Consider the following 16,310-nt stretch of genomic DNA (forward strand, 5'->3'; position numbering starts at 1 on the left):
AGAATTAGAATTCCTATCCTCATTGTCATCCTCAATTGTGATAGTAAGTGTATATTGCTCTCACTTAGTCATCCTCTAACAATGAAGGAAAGTCAAGTGAGCATAATTAACTATAGTCCACATGTCCTATTCAAATCCTAATGAAAGATTAGATTTAGTGTCATTTAAGCCAACTAGCAACCTTCAATCACCAAATAACATTAGATTTTGACAATTCAAGAATCTATAATTACTCAACCCCAAATCCAAGAATACAAAAATCTAATCTAAAACCAATTTAAGCATTTCGTCAAACTCCTAATGTGCATAAACATAAAGCATGATAAATTGCAAGAATTAGTAAAATCTAAACTACCAACTGCACGAAAATAATAACAATAGCCCAAACAAGCATCAAGGAAATATAGAACATCAAATTGAATTAAAAGAAATTGAAAATAACAAGAGTGTTCATAAAATTAAAAGAGAGGAAAATGAGAAATTAACAAGAGAAACTAAGAGAATTAAGGCAATTCAACAAGGAAAAGTAGATGAAACTAGATCAAGACAAGAAATAAAACCTAAATCTAAGATAAATTAACCTAATTCTATAGCGGCCTAGCCCCGAAGAAACGGTGCTTTTTCGGAATCAAACGGAGCTTTTATGGAACTTTTAGGAATTTTAGTGTATATAAGCACCTCTGCTGCACAGATGCTGTGTCATCAAGTTGCTGAGTCAGCAGCTTGACTATACCAGACACCTCTCCTGATCTAAGCAGGCACGTCGTGAAAAGTTGCGATTTTGAGCCACTTCAGGTCCAAATTTCAAAATTCTAATTTCTGTGGTTAGTCTCATTGTCACGAGCTAGTCCTAAATTTCATGAAAAAAATTATATTAATATAATATTCATATATTATTATTTTATCCAGAATATTATATTATTATTTTCTCTGCTGTGGTTAATGTTGATCTATGTTTAGTAATATAATAATCGGGCTAGAAATCTACCAGTAATGGATAATATCGTCATTCTTAATTAGATGAACTTAGTAATGCTAATGCTTCATCATATATCTTTCATTCTCATGATTATCCTGTTACTAGTATTATTTATACTAGTCAAGCTCATGCTTATCATTTAGTAGTGTAATCTGATGTATTTAGTTTTAGTAATTATCTTCAGAATGATATTTTATTATTAAATTTTGATGAGTCATCACCTTATGACACGTTTCTCTTCTAGGACTAGCCACCACATGTTTCCTTTCTTGCTCTCCAAGCAAAGGTTTCTTAAGGGAAGTAAGAAATACTTAAGTTCTAATTCATCTAGCTTTAATAATTATCCTTTCTTAAGATATTTTTACACAAAAATATAGGATAATTCTTAGCGTAACCACACGGCCTCCCATGAATCATCATTAATATTATCTTTACTTTCTAAACAACCTAGAACATAATGAGAGAAATCAAGAAAAACTTCCATGGATGCCTAAGCTTCTTTCTCCGTTCTTTCTCAAACTAAAATCCATATAAAAAATCTAATCCGACCAAAGTGTTCATCTCTTTCTCCTCTTCATTTCAATGTCAATTTTCATGGAGTAAATCAAGGTATGATGGCTTGATAAACCACCATTTTGTGGTTTATCTTGTGCTAAATTGAGTGGTCTTTATCAATTCTTTGCATACTTATTCACACAATTTGCATGGTTTTACAAATCCTTCCCAATTTTGTTCTATGGTTGAAAACTTGTTTCCTAAGCCCTTAAATTGTGTATTTTTAATTCCCCTTTATACCATTCGATGTCGTGATCTGTGTGTTAAGTGTTTTCAGGCTTTATAGGGCAGGAATGGCTTAGAGGATGGAAAAGAAGCTTGCAAAAATGGAAGGAACCCAAGAAACTATGGAGCTAACCAGCGAGAATCGACGCATACGCATTCCAGTGACTTGGCGCATTCCTTAGCGACGCGTACGCATACCTGACGCATACACGTGACATGCGCAGAAGACCACCGATGCGTACGCGCGACTGACGCGTACGCGTGACATGCGTCACGTGCAGAAATTGCAGAAGACGCTGGGGGCGATTTTGGGCTGAGTTTGGACCCAGTTTTCGGCCCAGAAACACAGACTAGAGCCAGGGGACAGCAGAGACTCAAGACACATTCTCATTTACTAATTTTAGGTTTAGTTTTGGAATCTTGGAGAGAAATTACCACTTCCTCTAGGGTTCTTCATATTCATAGATTTCCTAGTTTTATGCTTTTGAGTTGGATATTGAGAAGAGTACTACCTCTGTTGAAGTCTTTATCATTATAGTTTGTTTTCTTATTCCCTTACTCTTTTAATTCCCATTTACTTTGTTTAGAGCTACATATGGGTATCTTCGATTTTGGAATTTATTAATGCAAAGAGTATTTTTCCATTTAATTTCATCATTTGTCTGATTATTTCCAATTGATTTTAATTACTATGTCTTCTTTCTACTCTCTTTACATGTATGAGAAAATGGCATCCATGTCAATGGAGTAGACTTCCAACTTGACTTTGGAGTTGATTAATAGGAGACCCTTGAGTTGGAATACTCATGTGTTAATTGGTAATTGGAAGTTGTTGGCTGGCTCTCTAGTCACTAACGTTAATCCTTCCCAAGGGAGAGGATTAGGACTTGTGAATCAGAGTTGGCTCAATTACTTGACTTTCCTTTATCCGGTAAAGGTTAACTAAGTAAAAACAACAACCTCTTACTATTAATCTTGGAAAAATCCAACAAGGATAGAACTTCCGATTAATCTTCTCCTAGTCCAGGCTTTTTAACTTAATTGCATAAAACCTCTCGTAATTTCCATTGCCTTAATTTATAATCATTTACTTTCCCATTCTTCAACTCTAAAATTTCTCAGAAAATCTCTGACCAATAACTTGCATTTTGTTAGCAACTCATTGGGAGACGACCTGGGAATTCTACTCCCAGTATTTTATTCTTAAATTGTGACAACTCTTTCTAAATTGATATGCGGAATTTTTGTCAGTTAAGAACTGTACTCGCAACGTTATTTCCATTATAAATTCTTAATCGGCAATTTTCCGTACGTCAATTTTTGGCGCCGTTTCCGGGGAGATTGATAAAGCGCTATTTTACGGTTTATCTTGTGCTTAATTTAGTGGATTCTATCCACTAAACTCACACTTATTCATAGAATTTGCATGTTTTACATTTTCCTTCCCAAATTGATGCTATGATTGAAAACATGCTTCTTTGGCCTCAATTTCATTATTTTTAATCCTCTCTTATTATCATTCAATGCCGTGATATATTTTCTGAGTGTTTTCAAGGTTTATAAGGCAGGAATGACTTAGAGGATGGAAATGAAGCATGTATTAGTGGAAGGAATACAAAAAATTGAAGGAATTACTGAGCTGTCAAGCCTGACCTCTTCATACTCAATCGATAATAACTTGAGCTATAGAGGTCCGAATGAGGCGGTTCCAGTTGCGTTGGAAAGTTAACATCCCGAGCTTCAAAATGATATAAAATTTGCCATAGTTGCCTTGCTGTTAGGTGACGCATACGTATTAATAATGCGTACACGTGAATGACGCGTACGCGTGGATAGTGCGGCAGACAAGCGACGTGCACGCGTGGGCGATGCATACGCGTGACGAAGCCACATGCTGTACATATCAGAAATCACTGGAGGCAATTTCTGGGCTATTTTTGGCCCAGTTTCAAGCCCGAAAATACTGATTAGAGGCTACAAAGTGGAGCAGAAGGGGAATCATTCTATCATTATTCACAATTTAGGTTTTAGATGTACTTTCTAGAGAGAGAGGCTCTCTCTTCTCTCTAGGTTTTAGGGTTTATCTTAGTTTTAGATTTATTTCTTCTCAAATCCAGGTTGAATATTCCTTTAATTTATTTTTCTGCTACTTCTATTTATTCTATTACTTTAGTTTATCTTCTTCTATTGTTAATTTCCTTTTTCTACCATTTTTATGTTTATGATCTCTTGTTACGTTTGGTTTCAAATTAATGCAATATATGCTTTCTATGGTTATTGTTGCTTTCTTTAGTTTGTGTTATTGATGCTTGCAATTGGTTGTTTAGATTTAATATTCTCTTACTAATTTTCTATGCATTTATTTTGTGCCTACCAAGTGTTTGACAAAATGCTTGGTTGGATTTTTGATTAGACTTATCTCCTCTTGGCTTTGGTTTAGTAATTGGTGACACTTGAGTTATCAAACTCCTTCGTTGATTGATAATTGAAAGTTGCTAATTGATTTGGATTCCACTAAAGCTAGTCTTTCCTTAGGAGTTGACTAGGACTTGAGGAATCAAATTGATTCATCCACTTGAATTTCCTTCATAATTAGAGGGTTAACTATGTGGGAGCAATGAACAATTCTCATCACTATTGAGGACGATAATAAGGATAGGACTTCCAATTCTCATTCCTTGCCAAGAGCTTTTATAGTTGTTAGGTTGTTTCCTTTGCAATTTACTTTTCTTGTTTCTTAATCCAAAACCCCAAAATACACACTCATAACCAATAACAAGAACACTTCCCTCCAATTCCTTTGAGAGATGACCCGAGGTTTGAATACTTCGGTTATTATTTTTAGGGGTTCGTTACTTGTGACAACCAAATTTTTGTATGAAAGGATTCTTTGTTGGTTTAGAAACTATACTTGCAACGAGAATTCATTATGAAATTCTTTACCATAAAAAATCTCTTCATCAAAATGGCGCCGTTGCCGGGGAATTGCAAACGTGTGCCTATCGCTTTTTACTTGTTTGCTAGTTTTTGTTAGTTTTAGGACTTTGTTACGTATTTTTATTAGTTTTTGTTTTATTTGTTACTATGAATTCTCACCCCTTTGGCTATGACTTTGGTTCAAATTATGTTTTAGGGAATGGAAGCTACAATGAGAACATACATCAAGGATAGGACAATCAAAGTTGGGAGGAGCCACAAGAATTTGATCAACCCTCATGGCAACAACCTCCACTAACATACTATGACCAAGAGCCATTCCAAGATGCATACCAAGATAATGGCTATGGTGAGCACCCTTTTGATTATCAAAATCCACCACCATATGCCTTTGAACCCCCTCCTCAACATAATTTTGAACCACCATACTCAAAAGCCCCTTACCACCAAACACCCCCATATGACCCTAATCCTTACCCACCATACCAAGCACCTTACGAGCCATACATAGAACCACCCCCATTCCAACATAATTACTCCCAAGAACCACCACCTCAATATACACCATCTCCATACCCTTATCAAGAGGAACCATCTTCGTATTATGAGCCCTTTCTCCTAACAAATGAACCCTCCTACCCACCCCAATCTCCTGTAGATAATACCCTTAGTGTTATTCACCAAGGGCAAAGAGAGCTTCAAACCACACTTACCTCTACTCTTACTAGTCTCACCTCTACTCTCCAAGCTCTTATATCCCGCATGGATGCATCATTTAACCCCAATATTCAACCCTTAAGCTCTAGTGCACTTCCTTTTCAACCACATAATGACCTCTCCATCCCATCACCACCCTCCATGGAAGAGCACCCACATCCATCAATCCAAGAGCAACACCATCCCAATTATGCTAGTGACATGGAACAAGAGAGAAGGGATCGTATAAGGGACGTAATAGATCGGATTCATATATACATACTTCAAGAGAAGTAAGAGGAGGCCCAAAAGGTAGAGGTAGGGGAGACTCTTGAAGACGAAGGAGTAGTTGAAGAATTGGTGAAGGAAGACATCAAGTATGAGTTTGCTTTTGTACTAGAGCAAGTGGAGAAAGCCAAAATTATCGAAGAAGAAGAAGTGGTTGAAGACTTGGGAGATACGGAACCTCCATGGGAAAGTCAAGTCATAGTGCCTCCTTCCAAGATGTTTGAAATTGATGTTGAGGAGGGTGTACAACCTCCAAGGCATATCATGGTTGAAGACTTTGAAGAGGTTGATCAAGAGATGGAGATTAAAGAAGAAGAGGCAGAACCTCCCATGCCCTTGGTAAGAAATGAAGAAGAGATTGAATTGGAAGAAAGCTACCAAGAGGAAGAGGTTGAAATTGAATAAGCTTGCAAAGAGGTGAAAGTATTTAAAGAAGAGCACAAGGGAGTGGAGCTTGCAAGATCATTAGAAACACCTCTCCCAAAGCCATTACCATCCAATACAACATTCAAGTGGGTAAAATTCTTATCGTTAACCCTTACTTTTCCACTTGAATATGGTTTGCTTGAGACGGAAGGTCAACTTAGAGCTCTCTGCAGATTGAAGAGTAATGGAGAATTGTGTAGTGGTTGGAAGCGTTACTCTAGGTACATGATGGTTGTACGCTCAAAGTTTGATAACAATGGTTGGTGTAGAACCAAGGTGAATGGGTCTAAGAGGATGATGCGGGGGCGAAAGTCGGCCAATTAAGAAATCAAATCAGGAAGTACGTTGTGAGTATAGCTCTTAACCAGCAAAAATCCGCCTCATCAATTTAGAAAGGTTGTCACAAAAAACATTAGAATAAAAATACTGGGAGTATGAGTCCCAGGTCGTCTCCCAACAAGTTGCCAAAAAGGGTGCTAATTTATTAATCAGGAGTTTTCCAAGAAAATTGAGGGTTGAACGACAGAAAAATAACTAATTGTAAATTAAAGCAATGAAAATTAAAAGAGATTTATATTATTCAAAATAAAAGGGCTTGACTGGGGGGAATGATTAATTGGAAGTTCTGTCCTTGTTGGAATTCTCTCAAGTGTAGTATAAAGAAGTTGTTATTTTCACTTAGTTAACCATTACTAAATAAAGGAAAGTCAAGTAATTGAGCTAACTCTTATTCACAAATCCTAGTCCTCTCTCTTGGGAAGGTATAGCGTTAGTAAATACAGAATTAGCCAACAACTTCCAATTTAACTAATCACTTGACCATTCCAACTCAAGTGTCTCCTCTTAATCAACCCCTATGTCAAGTAGGAAATCTACTCCATTGACATGAATATAACGCTCATAAAAATATAAGAAGAAGACATGATAAATTAAATAAAATAGGGATTGAAAACTAATTAAAAATAAAAGTAATCCTTTGCATTAATAAATCCAAAATAATCCAATTGTAACTCTAAACAAGAATTAGGAATATGGAATAAATAAATAGGAAGTCAGAAAACAAACTAGAATAGTATTTTCAACGGAGGTGATAACTCTTCAGTATCCAAAAGCAAAAGCATAAAACTATAAAACTATGAGTGTAAAAAAACGTAGAGGAAGAGTAAATTCCCTCTAGATTCAGATCTAAAAACCTAAAACTATGCTAATGAGAATATGTGTTGACTCTCTGCACGTTCCCTGGCTCTATTCTGTGTTTCTGGGCCAGAAACTGGGTCAAAACTCGGCCCGAAATCACCCCAGCATTTTCTGTTATTTCTGCATATCGCGCATGTCACGCGTACTCGTCAGTCACGCGTGCGCGTCATTTGGCGAATTTCCTTGTCACGCGTACGCGTCATCCACACGTGCACGTCTTTTGTGCAACTCCAATCCACGCGTACGCGTCAGGCACGCGCACGCGTCGCTACTATATTCTCCATGTTGCACGCACGCGTGAGCCATCCGTGCGCGTCGATGCTCGCTGGTCATCTCCTTAGTTTCTTGTGTTCTTTCCATTTTTGCAAGCTTCCTCTCCATTTTCTAAGCCATTCCTGCCCTATGAAGCCTGAAACACTTAACACACCGATCACGGCATCGAATGGTATAAAGGAGAATTAAAATACACAAATTAAAGATCTCTAGGAAGCAAGTTTTTAACCATAGAACAAACTAGGAAGGAATTGTAAAATCATGTAAATCATATGAATAAGTGGGTAAAGACTTGATAAAACCACTCAATTGAACACAAGATAAACCATAAAATAGTGGTTTATCAACCTCCCCACACTTAAACCTCATGCTTAGCTCAAGGAGATACAATAAATGAGTAGGGAAAAGTAAGACTCATACAATGCAATGCAATCTATATATGAATGCAACTATATGCTAAGATGATTTTGCCTACTTGGTTAAGAGTAAATAAGTTCTTCAAGACAAACATAAATCAGATATCACTAATTGAAATCATATAGTAACAACAAATAAACTTGTAAGAAGACAGCTCATGAAAGCAGGTGATGAGCGGATAATTTATACGCTTTAGTAGGATCTAGTTACTTTTAGGGATTTTTTTATTAGTTTTTATGTTAAATTCACATTTCTAGACTTTACTATGAGTTTGTGTGTTTTTCTGTGATTTCAGGTATTTTCTAGCTGAAATTGAGGGACCTGAGCAAAAATCAGATTCAGAGGTTGAAGAAGGACTGCTGATGCTGTTGGATTCTGACCTCCCTGCACTCAAAATGGATTTTCTGGAGCTACAGAACTCAAAATGGCGCGCTTCCAATTGCGTTGGAAAGTAGACATCTAGGGATTTCCAGCAATATATATTAGTCTATACTTTGGCCTAGTTTAGATGATGCAAAAGGGCGTTGAACGCCTGTTCTACGCTACTGTCTGGAGTTAAACGCCAGAAACACGTTACGAATCAGAGTTGAACGCCAAAAACACGTTACAACTTGGCGTTCAACTCCAAAAGAAGCCTCTACACGTGGAAAGCTAAAGCTCAGCCCAAGCACATACCAAGTGGGCCCCGGAAGTGGATTTATGCATCAATTACTTACTTCTGTAAACCCTAGTAGCTAGTTTAGTATAAATAGGACTTTTTACTATTGTATTAGACATCTTTTGATCATTTTTAGATCTCTAGACCTCCATGGGAGGCTGGCCACTTGGCCATTCTTACCCTATGTTCACTTATGTATTTTTCAATGGTAGAGTTTCTGCACTCCATAGATTAAGGTGTGGAGCTCTGCTGTTCCTCATGAATTAATGCAAAGTATTGCTGTTTCTATATTCAATTCAACTTATTCCGCTTCTAAGATATTCATTCGCACTTCAATATGAATGTGATGAATGTGACAATCATCATCATTCCCCTACGAACGCGTGCCTGACAACCACTTTCGTTCCACCTTAGATTGAATGAGTATCTCTTGGATCTCTTAGTCAGAATCTTCGTGGTATAAGCTAGATTGATGGCGGAATTCATGAGAGTCTGGAAAGTCTAAACCTTGTCTGTGGTATTCCGAGTAGGACTCTGGGATTGAATGACTGTGACGAACTTCAAACTCGCGAGTGCTGGGCGTAATGACAGACGCAAAAGGTGGGTGAATCCTATTCCAGTATGATCGAGAACCTCAGATGATTAGCCGTGTTGTGACAGAGCATTTGGACTATTTTCATAAAGAGGATGGGATGCAGCCATTGACCACGGTGATGCCTCCAGATGATTAGCCATGCAGCGACAGCGCATCGGACCATTTTCACAGAGAGGATGAAAAGTAGCCATTGACAACGGTGATGTCCTTACAAAAAGCCAGCCATGGAAAGGAGTAAGACTGATTGGATGAAGACAGCGGGAAAGCAGAGGTTCAGAGGAACGAAAGCATCTCTATACGCTTATCTGAAATTCCCACCAATGAATTACATAAGTATTTCTATCTTTATTTTATGTTTAATTATTATATATTTTCGAAAACTCCATCACCATTTGATATCCGCCTGACTGAGATTTACAAGGTGACCATAGTTTGCTTCATACCAACAATCTCCGTGGGATCGACCCTTACTCACGTAAAGTTTTATTACTTGGACGAACCAGTGCACTTGCTGGTTAGTTGTGCGAAGTTGTGAAGTTATGTTTGGACCATGGTTCTGTGCACCCATTTTTGGCGCCATTTCCAGGGAAAGAACGAACAAATAATTTTACAAATCTAAATCTGAGTGATCACAATTTCGCATACCAAATTTTTGGTGTCGTTGCCGGGGATTGTTCGAGTTTGGACAACTAACGGTTCATCTTGTTGCTCAGATTAGGTAATTTTCTTTTTGTTTTATTTTCAAAAATTTTTCAAAAATCTTTCAAAAATTTCTCATCTGTTTTCGAAAAAAAAATAATATAAATCTTTTCAAAAATATATTTTACTTCAGAATTTTTAAGAATGAATTCTAGTGTTTCATGAAGCATGTGGAAGCTTGACTGGCTGTAAAGCCATGTCTAAATTCATTTGGACTGGGGCTTCCGACCCAACATTATCAAGAGCAAGCTAGTTGTTGCTAATCCACCTGCTGCTGTTCCAGATCCACTTGATTTACATGCTAAAGCTTGACTGGCTATTAAGCCATGTCTAACCCTCAGATTGGAGCTTTAGACTAAGAATGCAAGATTCCTGGAATTCATATTAAAAATTTTGGAATCCTTATTTTTCTTTTTCACATTAATTTTCGAAAAAAAAATCCAAAAAAATTAATAAAATCATAAAAATAAAAAATATTTTGTGTTTCTTGTTTGAGTCTTGAGTCAATTGTAAGTTTGGTGTCAATTGCATCTCCATTTGCACTTTTCGAAAAAATGCATTCATGCATTGCATTCATCATGATCTTCAAGTTGTTCTTGATAAACCTTCTTGTTTGATCTTCATATTTTCTTGTTTTGTGTCTTTCCTTATTTTTCATATACATTCTTGCATTCATAGTGTCTATACATGAAAAATTTTTAAGTTTGGTGTCTTGCATGTTTTCTTTGCATATAAAAATTTTCAAAAATATGTTCTTGATGTTCATCATGATCTTCAAAGTGTTCTTAGTGTTCATCTTGACATTCATAGCATTCTTGCATGCATTCATTGTTTTGATCCAAAATTTTCATGCATTGCATCATTTTCATGTTTTTCTCTCTCATCATAAAAAAATTCAAAAATAAAAAAAAATATCTTCCCCTTTTTCTCTCTTAAAAATTTCGAAAATTAGATTTGACTTTTTCAAAAAATTTTAAAATCTAGTTATTTTTATGAGTCAAATCAAATTTTCAATTTAAAAATCTTATCTTTTTCAAAATCTTTTTCAAAAATCAAATCTTTTTCATTTTTCTTATTTATTTTTGAAAATTATAAAAATATTTTTCAAAAATCTTTTTCTTCATTCTATCTCATAATTTTCGAAAATAACATCATCAATTAATGTTTTGATTCAAAAATTTCAAGTTTGTTACTTACTTGTTAAGAAAGATTCAAACTTTAAGTTCTAGAATCATATCTTGTGATTTCTTGTGAATCAAGTCATTAATTGTGATTTTAAAAATCAAATCTTTTCCAAAACTAATTCAATCATATCTTTTCAAAAATATCTTCTTATCTTATCTTTTTCAAAAATTTGATTTTAAAATATCTTCTCTAACTTCTTATCTTCTTATGTTTTCAAAATTGATTTTCAAATTTGTTTCAACTAACTAACTAACTTTTTGTTTGTTTGTTATCTTTTTCAAAACTACCTAACTAACTCTCTCTCTTTAATTTTCGAAAATATCTCCCTCTTTTTCAAAAATTCTTTTTAATTAACTAATTGTTTCAAAATTCAATTTTAATTTATTTCTTCTTTTAATTTTCAAAAATCACTAACCATTTTTCAAAAATTATTTTCGAAAATTCTCTTCTCTCTCTCATCTCCTTCTATTTATTTATTCATCTACTAACATCTCTTCCTCACTCACCAAAAATCCGAACCCCCTCTCTCTCTCTGAGTTCAGATTTTCTCTTCTTCTTTTCTTCTACTCTTATTTTCTTCCACTCACCTAAGGGAACCTCTACACCTGGGCAAAAAGGATCCCTATTATTATTTTTTTGTTCCCTCCTTTTTCATATGAGCAGGAGCAAGGACAAGAACATTCTTGTTGAAGCAGATCCAGAACCTGAAAGGAAACTAAGAGAAGCTAAATTACAACAATCCAGCAAGCACCTTTCAGAAATTTTTTAAGAAGAAGAGGAGATGGCAGCCAAAAATAATAATAATGCAAGGAGGATGCTTGGTGACTTTACTGCACCTAATTCCAATTTACATGGAAGATGCATCTCTATCCCTACCATTGGAGCAAACAATTTTGAACTGAAACCTCAATTAGTTTCTCTGATGCAACAAAACTGCAAGTTTCATGGACTTCCATCTGAGGATCCTTTTCAGTTCTTAACTGAATTCTTGCAGATATGTGATACTGTTAAGACTAATAGAGTAGATTCTGAAGTCTACAGGCTCATGCTTTTCCCTTTTGCTGTAAGAGACAGAGCTAGAGTGTGGTTGAACTCTCAACCTAAAGATAGCCTGAACTCTTGGGATAAGCTGGTCACGGCTTTCTTAGCCAAGTTCTTTCCTCCTCAAAAGCTGAGAAAGCTTAGAGTGGATGTTCAAACCTTCAGATAGAAAGAAGGTGAATCCCTCTATGAAGCTTGGGAGAGATACAAGCAACTGACCAAAAAGTGTCCTTCTGACATGCTTTCAGAATGGACCATCCTGGATATATTCTATGATGGTCTGTCTGAATTAGCTAAGATGTCATTCGATACTTCTGCAGGTGGATCCATTCACCTAAAGAAAACGCCTGCAGAAGCTCAAGAACTCATTGACATGGTTGCTAATAACCAGTTCATGTACACTTCTGAGAGGAATCCTGTAAGTAATGGGACGCCTCAGAAGAAGGGAGTTCTTGAAATTGATACTCTGAATGCCATATTGGCCCAGAATAAAATATTGACTCAGCAAGTCAATATGATTTCTCAGAGTCTGAATGAAATGCAAGCTGCATCCAACAGTACTCAAGAGGCAGTTTCTGAAGAAGAAGCTTATGATCCTGAGAACCCTGCAATAGCAGAGGTGAATTACATGGGTGAACCATATGGAAACACCTATAACCCCTCATGGAGAAATCACCCAAATCTCTCATGGAAGGATCAACAAAAGCCTCAACAAGGCTTTAGTAATGGTGGAAGAAATAGGTTTAACAATAGTAAACCTTTTCCATCATCCACTCAGCAACAGACAGAGAACTCTGAACAAAATACATCTAAGGCAACTGTAAGTTTCATGAATGAAACAAGGTCCTCCATTAGAAATTTGGAAGCACAAGTGGGCCAGCTGAGTAAAAGGATCACTGAAATTCCTCCTAGTACTCTCCCAAGCAGTACAGAAGAAAATCCAAAAGGAGAGTGCAAGGCCATTAAAATGACCATCATGGCCGAACCCAGAAGAGAGGAGAAGGACGTGAATCCCAGTGAGGAAGATCTCCTGGGACGTCCAGTGATCAATAAGGAGTTTCCCTCTAAGGAACCAAAGGAATCTGAGGCTCATCTAGAGACCATAGAGATTCCATTGAACCTCCTTACGCCCTTCATGAGCTCTGATGAGTATTCTTCTTCTGAAGAGAATGAGGATGTTACTGAAGAGCAAGTTACCAAGCTCCTTGGTGCAATCATGAAGCTGAATGCCAATTTATTTGGTAATGAGACTTGGGGAGATGAACCTCCCCTGTTCACCAATGAACTAAATGTATTGGATCAACTGAGATTAAATCAGAAGAAAAAGAATCCTGGAAAGTTCCTGATACCTTGTACCATAGGCACCATGACCTTTGAGAAGGCTCTATGTGACCTGGGGTCAGGAATAAACCTCACGCCACTCTCTGTAATGGAGAAACTAGGAATCTTTGAGGTACAAGCTGCTAAAATCTCATTAGAGATGGCAGACAATTCCAGAAAACAGGCTTATGGACAAGTAGAGGACATATTAGTAAAGGTTGAAGGCCTTTACATCCCTGCTGATTTCATAATCCTAGATATTGGGAAGGATGAGGATGAATCCATCATCCTTGGAAGACCCTTCCTAGCCACAGCAAGGGCTGTGATTGATGTTAACAGAGGTGCACTAGTCCTTCAATAGAATGAGGACTCCCCTGAGTTTAAAACTCAAGGACATCCTTCTGTAAACATGAAAAAGAGGCACAGTAAGCTTCTCCCACTGCAGAGTCAACCAGAGCCCCCACAGTCAAACTCTAAGTTTGGTGTTGGGAGGCCACAACCAAACTCTAAGTTTGGTGTTGAACTCCCATATCCAAACTCTAAGTTTGGTGTTGAACTCCCATATCCAAACTCTAAGTTTGGTGTTGGGGAGTCTCAACAATGCTTTGAACATCTGTGAGGCTCCATGAGAGCCCACTGTCAAGCTATTGACATTAAAGAAGCGCTTGTTGGGAGGCAACCCAATTTTTTATTTAATTATATTTTTATTAGTTATATGTCTTTATAGGTTAATGATCATGTGGAGTCACAAAATAAATATAAAAATTGAAAACAGAATCAAAAATAGCAGAAGAAAAATCACACCCTGGAGGAGGATCTTACTGGCATTTAAATGCCAGTAAGGAGCATCTGGCTGGCGTTCAATGCCAGAACAGAGCATGGATCTGGCGTTGAACGCCAGAAACAAGCAGCATCCTGGCGTTCAGACGCCAGAAATGCACAGTGGAGAAGAGCTGGCGCTGAACGCCAGAAACAAGCATCTGGCTGGCGTTCAACGCCAGAAATATGTTGCATCTGGGCGCTGAACACCCAGAACAAGCATCAATTCGGCGTTTAAACGCCAGAATTGCATGCAAAGGCATTTTACACGCCAAATTGGTGCAGGGATGCAATTCCTTGACACCTCAAGATCTGTGGACCCCACAGGATCATCTCAGCATCTGTGGACCCCACAGGATCCCCACCTACCACCACTCACTCTCTTCCCTCTTCTCAATGTTCATCTTCTCTTCCCAATAAACACTCTTCCCCAAAACTCTTCACCAATCACCTCAATCTCTCTTCCCTATCACCACTTCACCACTCACATCCATCCACTCTTCCCCATAAACCTACCTCATAAACTCCACCTACCTTCAAAATTTAAAATCAATTTCCCACCCAAAACCCACCCTTATGGCCGAACCTTACCCCCTCCCTTCCCTATATATAGCCCTCCATTCTTCCTCATTTTCACACAACACAACCCTCTCTTCCCCTTCTTGGCCGAATACACCTCTCCCTCCTCTCCTCCATATTTTCTTCTTCTTCTTCATCTATTCTTTCTTCTCTTGCTCGAGGGCGAGCAATATTCTAAGTTTGGTGTGGTAAAAGTATAAGCTTTTTGTTTTTCCATTACCATTGATGGCACCCAAGACCGGAGAATCCTCTAGAAAAGGGAAAGGGAAGACAAAAGCTTCCACCTCCGAGTCATGGGAGATGGAAAGATTCATCTCCAAAGCTCATCAAGACCACTTCTATGATGTTATGGCCAAGAAGAAGGTGATCCCCGAGGTCCCTTTCAAGCTCAAGAGAAATGAGTATCCGGAGATCTAACATGAAATCCAAAGAAGAGGTTGGGAAGTTCTAACAAACCCCATCCAACAAGTCGGAATTCTAATGGTTCAAGAGTTCTATGCCAATGCATGGATCACTGGGAACCATGATCAAAGTAAGAACCCGAACCCAAAGAATTATATTACAATGGTTCGGGGGAAATACTTAGATTTTAGTCCAGAAAATGTGAGGTTGGCGTTTAACTTGCCCATGATGCAAGGAGATTCACGCCCCTACACTAGAAGGGTCAACTTTAATCAAAGGTTGGACCAAGTCCTCATGGACATATGTGTGGAAGGAGCTCAATGGAAGATTGACTCCAAAGGCAAGCCGGTTCAACTAAGAAGACTAGACCTCAAGCCTGTGGCTAGAGGATGGTTAGAGTTCATCCAACGCTCCATCATCCCCACTTGCAACCGATCTGAAGTTACTGTGGATCGGGCCATCATGATTCATAGCATCATGATTGGAGAGGAAGTAGAAGTTCATGAAGTCATCTCCCTTGAACTCTACAAAATAGCCGAAAAGTCCTCCCCCATGGCAAGGCTAGCTTTTCCTCATGTTATTTGCCATCTATGTTACTCAGTTGAAGCTTTCATAGAAGGAGACATTCCCATTGAGGAAGAAAAGCCCATCACTAAGAAAAGGATGGAGCAAGCAAGAGAGCCCGTTCATGGATCTCAAGAGACGCATGAAGCTCATCACCATAAAATCCCGGAGATGCCTCAAATGCATCTTCCTCCACAAAACTATTGGGAGCAAATCAACACCTCCCTAGGAGAATTAAGTTCCAACATGGGACAATTAAGGGTGGAACATCAAGAGCACTCCATCATCCTTCATGAAATTAGAGAAGATCAAATAGCAATAAGGAAGGAGCAACAAAGACAAGGAAGAGACATAGAAGAGCTCAAGGACATCATTGGTTCCTCAAGAAGGAAACGCCACCATCACTAAAGTGGACTCATTCCTTGTTCTTACATTCTCTGTTTTTCGTTTTCTAT

General features: G+C 37.7%; 1 non-coding gene across 1 annotated transcript; it reads right to left on the minus strand.

Moving 5' to 3' along the window:
* Nucleotides 1-12,307: 12,307 nt before the first annotated feature.
* Nucleotides 12,308-12,415, minus strand: LOC148553341 (small nucleolar RNA R71). The gene has a single exon (XR_015893727.1). It is a non-coding gene; the product is annotated as a small nucleolar RNA R71 (small nucleolar RNA).
* Nucleotides 12,416-16,310: the final 3,895 nt, after the last annotated feature.

Source organism: Arachis ipaensis, chromosome B7 (genome assembly GCF_059453495.1).
Source record: "Arachis ipaensis isolate K30076 ecotype BB chromosome B7, ASM5945349v1, whole genome shotgun sequence".
NCBI classification, from domain to species: Eukaryota; Viridiplantae; Streptophyta; class Magnoliopsida; order Fabales; family Fabaceae; genus Arachis; species Arachis ipaensis.